Source organism: Aegilops tauschii, chromosome 2, assembly GCF_002575655.3.
Source record: "Aegilops tauschii subsp. strangulata cultivar AL8/78 chromosome 2, Aet v6.0, whole genome shotgun sequence".
NCBI lineage: Eukaryota > Viridiplantae > Streptophyta > Magnoliopsida > Poales > Poaceae > Aegilops > Aegilops tauschii.
In genome coordinates this window covers 3,779,928-3,788,789 of record NC_053036.3, presented here as the reverse complement: position 1 = coordinate 3,788,789, position 8,862 = coordinate 3,779,928, and the positions used below count along the sequence as shown (strand labels likewise).

General features: G+C 47.0%; 1 pseudogene; it reads left to right on the top strand.

The window, feature by feature from the left end:
* The first annotated feature begins 855 nt into the window (after positions 1 to 855).
* Positions 856 to 8,735, top strand: LOC141041892 (uncharacterized; annotated as a pseudogene).
* The last annotated feature ends 127 nt before the right edge of the window (positions 8,736 to 8,862 follow it).

Below are 8,862 nucleotides of genomic sequence, written 5' to 3'. Positions count from 1 at the left end.
GCAAGCGTGACCTAGTCAGGTCAGACCTCAGGCCGCCCACCAGGTGTTTGTGTCATTTCCCATGAGGTTCCTTCCACGGAGACCTACCTATCCCTGTATACTCTACCGAAGTGACCAACCAACAACTCGATCAGTTGCCGAGCGCAAGAGACAGATGTCGTCTCCGTCTGTCCTTCTCGTTGCATCCATTGATTCTCTCGATTCAACGACAAGTCAAAGAAAGATATCAGCCATATGTTTGTCACCCGTTGCTGTCTGTTGGTGACAAATCTTGTCATGCCTTCAATTCCTGCAATGCTTATCTTCAATCAACCATAGGATATGATTCATTCACATTCCACTCTTAATCCAAGTGAGCTGCATGTGTGGTTAGCTAAGTCAAGTCAAGCAAACTATCCTCATCCCCTTACACAGCAGCCACTGCTTACATATCTCCCTATCTCTTCTCTCCTCTCGTGTACTCCATCCCTCCCATAATTCTCGTCTTAGATTTGTCTAAATAAGGATGTATCAAGTCATGTTTTAGTATTAAATACATCTGTATCTAGACAAATCTAAGACAAGAATTTTGGGATGGATGGGAGTATATCAGTATATGTAAGGTGTTCCTCAAGACCTCCTGTAACAACTCAAGCTATGCCAACTCAACCCCCTTTTGCACTACCTATCTAGTAGCTAGCTAGGTAGCCAGGCGGCATCCATCACCGGCAGCTCGTGCATGAGTAGTGCACACTCTTCTCCTTTAACTTGCAGCCAGGATTGATCACTTTTGATTGGCGACGGAAAATCTATGAATGAATGAGTTCCCTTGGGTTCCTGGATCGATGCAGGTGTAGCAAGTCCGTCGGCTAGAGGATGTCAGACGCGGCCCTCAGCGCAGCGCAATGGGTGGTGGGCAAGGCACTAGCCCCCGTCACGGATGGTCTGCTAGAGGCTTGGGCGGGTACCAGGAACCTTTGTCTCAACATTGAGGCCCTCGGTACGGAACAAGCTGCTCTCAAGGAGCTCGGTGGCCCAGCCATGGAGATACTGCTGCTGAAGCTGCGGGATTTGGCACACAATGCCGAAGACTTGCTGGACAAGCTGGACTACTTCCGCATCCACGATGAGCTCCATGGCACGTACAATGCTGCTGACCAGCACGGAAAGAGTGGTATCCACAACCTGAAGCAGCTGGCGAAGCCACGAACCCTCGGCGACGGCGTTGGCCACCGCACGATACTCAGCCTCAGCACTGGAACAAGAGACTGTAGGGTGCCGCACTTGTAGAAAAGAGGGCTTTGGTCACAGCTCAATATACACATTAGTCCCGGATGCATTACGAACTAGGACTAATGTGAGCATTAGTCTCGGTTCGAGCGGCTAAAGGCATTAGTCCCAGTTCAAATGAGCCCTTTAGTCCCGGTTTGAGACATGAATCGGGACTAAAGGGCATCGCACCCTTTAGTCCCGGTTCGTGTCTCAAATCGGAACTAAAGGTCTAATCTTTTGTCCCGGTTTGAGATACGAACCGGGACTAAAGGGTGCGATGTCTTTTAGTCTCGGTTCGTGTCTCAAACCTGTACTAAAGGGATTCGTGTCTCAAACTCTACCCCCCCCCCCCCCCCCCCCCCCGCGTATCGCCATTTTAGTTTTGGAAAAAACAAAATAAAATGATAAAAACTTCAAAAAATAAAATCCTTCGAGATGTAGTTATATTTCTACATCTACTAGCTAGGAAAATTAAAAAAAACTTAAATTTGGACTTGTTTTGCAAAAAAGTGTTATGAAAAAGTAAAACTTAAATGTGAAGCTGATAGAAAAGGGGTCAATGTTGGTAGTCTTGGAGTCATGACTCAGGTGTGTTTCTTCAACTATTCAAACTCCATACTACTCTTTATCACCAGTTGACATGATCATGATGTAGCTACTGTTGGTCAAACTGCATGTGTTTAACTGCAGGACGGGTGTGAGTAACCGCAGAAGGTCTAGATGCCGCTGAACAGTTGAGGGCACCAGAAGGAACACACCAGAAATGTTCATCTGTGCGATGTAAGAAGGTTGTGAACTGCAAGATGTACACTAGCTCCATCTTATTATCAGGTTAACTGACTTCAAAACGTTTCAGAATTGGCTGCCGAGGTGAGTGACGGATGGGCTTGCAGTAAGTCCACCTAGTAATAGTTGTGCAGATACATAGAGATGTGATCCGGTCACGTGTGGGAGCCATCACAAGGAAGAAGCAATTTGACACATTGGCTAGGCCTGCAACTAGGTATATCTGAAGGCCGTCACCTGGTGACGTCACTCAGACTGACTTAAATTGCTGCGATGGTTAGTATTTTCTTCATTGAGTATAAGTGTATCACATAGTATTCTGACCCTAACCCTGAACACATTTCGTTTGCTGCTGTGTTGTCAGCCCCGTGCCCGCTGTGCACAAAATATCTGGCGGGACTGAAATTTTCGTCATTCTTCCTTCACCAGAGTCATAATCCTGTGGGATTTGTAAGCCGCTGTTGGTTTTATTTGGCGATGAGAAGCGTGGGAAGTGATCATTGAGGGAAGCCTTTTCTTACCGAAAACCGTTGTTGGTTTTATTTGGCGATAGGCCGTTGTTGGTTTTATTTGGCACTGCAAAGGTGAGAAGGAGATTATGTGTGTTTGCTCTCTGCTCTGAGCAGAGGGACATTATGTGTACTATAATCAGCTATAACTGAATGCCTTGCCGAATTTTGCAGCTATATATAACTGGAGAAGGTTTAGATGCCGCTGAACAGTTCGGGGCACCAAAAGGAATACTGTACTCACTGTTCCCGCCAAGAAGCAAAGACACATGGATTGGTAGCCTGCAGCTAGGTGGTAAATCAGAATCATGCCAGAAGCAGAGACACGGATGTGACTCGGAAATACCATGTGTGCAATGGTTAGTGTTTGGGTGATTCAATATTAGTATAGTAAAAAAATATTCTGACCCTGACCGGCAGAACCATGACAATTACTTACACATATATCTCCTTGCTAGAAACCAGACTGCATCATCTTCTGAAGAAATCGACACTCGTCATGTTGTTAACTGAAGAAATCAACACCCAGCGGTTAGCACCAAACCGGGCGGGCTCATCATCTACCATCCGATCTGCATCTTACGACACACCCCCACCCTTGATCGCGCATCCAATCTCTCTCAAGACTGGAGCTTTCGCCATTTGAGTTACCTTACATTGTCTCCTTGTTCACCTGCTTTACTTTAGTATTAATTAAAGTTAAGACACTAGTAGAAAAAGGGTCTAATGTGCAGCTCATTTGTCCCGGTTTGAAATTGAGTCGGCACTACTGTGACCATTAGTGCCGGTTCCAACGGCTAGGCGGGCCGCTCTCAGTAGTACCGGTTCGTGGCGAACCTTTAGCACTGGTTCGTGCCACGAACCGGTGCTAAAGAGAGTGGTGGCCAGGTGTTGTCAGACTGGGGCCCCTCCAGCACCTTTAGTACCGGTTCGTGCCACAAACCGGTACTACAGGTCATCCTACATATAAACCCTTCGTCTAGCTCGCTCTGTTCTTCCCCCTTTCCCCACTCCTCTCTGTTCTTCCTCTCTTCCCCTCGAGTTCATCACACATTTTGTCCAAATTTTGTCAAGATTTGAAGGGCCCCATCCATTCAAGTGATCACAAAGGTTAGCAACTTTGTCCTTTCATCTCTCATTGCTAGATTAGCTCTTTCAATGCTTTATATAGTGATTAATTTGTGGCTTTTATTAATTTGGGAGGAATTATATGTGGTAGTTTATTTGATTTATATGCAATTTGAGCTTAAAATAACTCTTAGTTTGCATATGTAGGTGTGGTTTACTTAGTGCCTTCCCATCTCCGTCGTAACCACCATCGATCGTCCGCACCGACCCGTCGCCAGCACCACCTTGTGGTGAGCCTCTTGTTCTTATCTTTTTTATATAAAAAAATCATGTTTGTGTGATTTAGATATATAGTTACTTGTATAATTATCTTACCCGTGTTATGATTCGGATGTGGTATATTCTCTTTTAAAACTATTTGTTGCATTTCGTGTTTATGACAAATTATTCCCATCAAGTTGACATAGACACTACTAGGGAAAATCTTATAGGCAGATGCTTACTAGTAGCGCGGGTTTATAACCCTCGCTACTGGTACTTACTAGTAGCGCGGGTTTTTACCCCTCGCTACTACTAAGTTGATACAAGTAGCGCGGGTTTTTAACCCGCGCTACTACTAAGCGGTGTCTGTCATGCCCTCCCGGGACATGCCATAGTAGTAGCGAGGGGTACAAACCCACGCTACTACTAAATACGAGGTACGTGAAATCCCCATATCCTCGGCCGAATCCCTCCTCTCTCCCTCACTTTCCTCCTCTCTCACTTTCCTCCTCTATCCCTCATACTCCAGCGGTTGCCGCCGCTGGTACACTCTGCTTTCTTCCCCCCTCCCTCTCCGAGATCCCTTCGGTGGGAGGTCGCCGGAGCTCCTCGCCGCCGCCAAGATGCGAAAGCGCGACCTCGACATCCTCCTCCTCGCCGCCTTCGCCGTCTTCTTCTCGCTCCACGCCAGCCCTCCTCCTCCCCCCTCTCTGATTTGATCCGGAACCCTAGCTGACCCATCCCCCTCCTTCTCCGGCAGCACGAGGGCGACTTCTCGTTTCGGGAGGCGTGGTACCACCTGTCGGACGACGGGTTCCCATTCAAGCACGACGTGGACCGCCTCCCGCCGCCGCTCTTCGCCGACCTCAACGGCCACGGCCGCCGTGAGGTGCTGCTCCCCACGCACGATGCCAAGATCTAGGTCCTCCAGCTCCCGGCCCACGCCGGGCTGGCCTCCGCGGCCGCCCTCAATGGCTTCCATGAGGCGTGCGTCATGGCCGAGATCTCCCTGCTCCCGACCAACATGCGCGTCGCCGCCGCCCCGTCGCCATGGCCGTCGGCGCCGTCGACCGAACCATTGACACCATTGACAGCACGCACGGGGTCGAGATTTTTTTGTTGGTTTTTCAAATTTATAGTAGTAGTGCGGGTCACAGACACGCGCTACAGATAGTTAGTAGTAGCGCGTGTCGAACCCGCGCTACTACTAACACACGTACTAGTAGCGCGGGATGCACCGCGCTACTACTACTATTTAGCTGTAGCGCCGTAGTAGTAGTGCAGGCACCCGCGCTACTACTAGGCTTTTTCCTAGTAGTGAGATATTTTTATCTAGGAGGTATGTGAACCGGAAATGCCAACCGACCCTATTGTCGAGAGGTTAAATTTAGTTGAAAGAGAAAATGAGTATTTGAAAGAAAAATGGAAAAGAATTGAGGGGGAGAAGATGGAATTGGAGTTGCATGTTGCCGATGTCGTCGATGATCACAAGATCAAGATGGAGAAAATGCGGTTGAAGATTAGAAAGATTAGAAAATATGCCATTGATAGTGAGGCTTGGTATCATTATGTTGTTGGATCAATTGTTACCTTAGTTGCGATCTTGATCGCATTTGCTGTTGCATTTAAATGCTTTAGCTAGAGAGTTATTTGTATGTTGCATTTAAGTGTTGTATGAACTTTATGTATGAACTTGTATTAATTTGGTCTATTCGGTGGTGTGTAATGAAGATGCGCCGACAATGGATGTACGATGAACGATGCTCTCCCCAGTTCGTTGACGGCGTGCATACTTTTCTGATTGCGGCTCAGGCAAACAAGCGAGCGAATGGTTTTATGCCTTGTCCATGTGCTGGCTGTAAGAATGATTACAATTACTCTAACTCAAAAACCATTCACGTCCACCTGTTTGAGTCCGGTTTCATGCCCCACTATAATGTTTGGACCAAGCACGGAGAAAGAGGGGTTATGATGGAAGACAATGAAGAAGAAGAGGACGACGATAGCTATCCTGGCCATGGGTTCCCTGAATATGATGATACAACAATGGGGGATGAATCTGAGCCGGCCATGCAAGAAGAAGCTGAAGAAGAGGCATCAGATGAGCCCGCTGATGATCTAGGTCGGGCCATTGCCAATGCAAAGAGAAACTACTCAAGTGAAAAGGAGAAGAAGAAGTAGCAGCGCATGTTAGAGGATCACAAGAAATTGTTGTACCCAAATTGCGAAGGTGACAAGAAAAAGCTGGGCACGACACTGGAATTGCTGCAATGGAAGGCAGAGAATGGTGTATCTGACAAAGGATTTGGAAAGTTGCTGGTAATGATAAAGAATATGCTTCCAAAGGACAATGAATTGCCCGAGAGTACGTATGAAGCAAAGAAGGCTGCCTGCCCTCTAGGGTTAGAGGTGCAGAAGATACATGCATGCCCTAATGACTGCATCCTCTACCGCGGTGAGTACGAGGATTTGAATGCTTGCCTGGTATGCGGTGCATTGCGCTATAAGATCAGCCACGATGACCCTGGTGATGTCGAGGGCGAGCGCCCCAGGAAGAAGATTCCTGCCAAGGTGATGTGGTATGCTCCTATAATACCACGGTTGAAACGTTTGTTCCAAAACAAAGAGCATGCCAAGGCGATGCGATGTCATGGAGAAGACCGTAAGAAAGACGGAAAGTTGAGAGTACCCGCTGACGGGTCGTAGTGGAGAAAAATCAAGAGAAAGTACAGGGAGGAGTTTGCAGGTGACCCAAGGAACGTATGGTTTGGTCTAAGCGCAGATGGCATTAATCCTTTTGGGGAGCAGAGCAGCAACCATAGCACGTGGCATGTGACTCTATGTTTGTATAACCTCCCTCCTTGGTTGTGCATGAAGCGGAAGTTCATTATGATGTCATTGCTCATCCAAGGCCCTAAGCGACCCGGCAACGACATTGATGTGTACATAAGGCCATTAGTTGAAGAACTATTATAGTTGTGGAATGGAAAATGTGTACGCGCATGGGATGAGTACAAACAGGAAGAATTTGACCTACAGGCGTTGCTGTTCGTGACCATCAATGATTGGCTTGCTCTCAGTAACCTTTCAGGACAGACAAATAAGGGATACCGCGGATGCACGCACTGTTTGGATGATACCGACAGTGCATATTTGGATAGTTGTAGGAAGAATGTGTACCTGGGACATCGTCAATTTCTTCCGAGCAGGCAACCTGTAAGAGAGAAAGGCAAGCATTTTAAAGGTAAGGCGGATCGCCGGATGAAGCCTCGCCACCGTACTGGTGCTGATGTACATGATATGGTCAAGGATTTGAAGATAATCTTTGGAAAAGGTCCTGGCGGACAACCTGTTCCGAAGGACGCTTATGGACGCGCACCCATGTGGAAGAAGAAATCTATATTTAGGGACCTGCCCTATTGGAAAGACCTAGAGGTCCGCTGCGCAATCGACGTGATGCACGTGACGAAGAATCTTTGCATGACCCTGCTTGGCTTCTTGGGCGTGTATGGGAAGACAAAAGTTACACCGGAGGCACGGGAGGACCAGCAACGTATGCACAGAAAAGACGGCATACATCAGGGTCATGCCAGCTACAGTCTTACCAAAGAAGAGAAGGAAATCTTCTTTGAATGCCTGCTCCGTATGACGGTACCGTCTGGCTTCTCGTTGAATATAAAGGGAATAATAAATATGGCAGAGAAAAAGTTCCAGAACCTAAAGTCTCATGACTGCCACGTGATTATGACGCAACTGCTTCCGGGTGCATTGAGGGGGCTTCTACCAGAAAACGTTCGATTAGCCATTGTGGAGCTATGTGCATTCCTCAATGCAATCTCACAGAAGGTAATCGATCCAGAAATCATACCAAGGTTACAGAATGATTTGGTGCAATGTCTTATCAGTTTCGAGTTGGTGTTCCCACCATCCTTCTTCAACATCATGACGCACGTCCTAGTTGACCTTTGCAAAGAGATTAACGTTTTGGGTCCTGTATTTCTACACAATATGTTCCCCTTTGAGAGGTTCATGGGAGTCTTGAAGAAATATGTTCATAGCCGTGCTAGGCCAGAAGGAAGCATCTCGAAGGGCCATGAAAATGAGGAGGTCATTGAGTTTTGTATTGACTTTATTCCAGACCTTAAGCCGATTGGTGTTCCTGAATCGCGGCATAAGGGCAGACTAAATGGAAAAGGCATGCTAGGAGGGGATAAAATAATATGTATGGACGGGCATTCTCTCATAGAAGCACACTACATAGTTCTATAGAACTCCGCCTTGGTGGCTCCGTATATGGAGGAACACAAGAATTTTCTACACTCCAAACACCCGGAGCAGTCTGACGACTGGATTACACGTGAACAAACGGGGACTTTCGCCGGTTGGTTGCAGACACGTGCCGTACATGATGGCGATATTGAAGATGACCTGTACTTGTTGTCCCAGTTAGCATCTTCGAATATAATGACTTTCAAAGGGTACGAGATAAACGGGAATACATTTTACACGATCGCCCAAGATAAGAAGAGCACCAACCAAAACAGTGGTGTCCGCTTTGATGCAACAACCAACACGGGAAAGGAAACATATTATGGTTACATAGAGGACATATGGGAACTTAACTTTGGAGGTGGTTTGAAGGTCCCTTTGTTTCGGTGCAAATGGGTCAATATGACACGAGGCGGGGTAACAGAAGACCCGCAGTACGGAATGACAACAGTGGATCTCAACAATCTTGCGTATGCAGACGAACCATTCGTCCTAGCCAATGATGTGGCGCATGTTTTCTATGTGAAAGACAGACATGTCAGAAGATTATGAAAAGTTTGATGAAATTGCTCCATTTACAGTGAATATTGATCCGAGCATCGAGTTAAATGATGAAGATTGTCCATGGTTACAGTGCAAAGGGACACACGCAAAGAAAAAGTTTCACACCCAAAGATCCCACTCTAGGATGTGATAGGCTTCACCGTCATCACTTTCT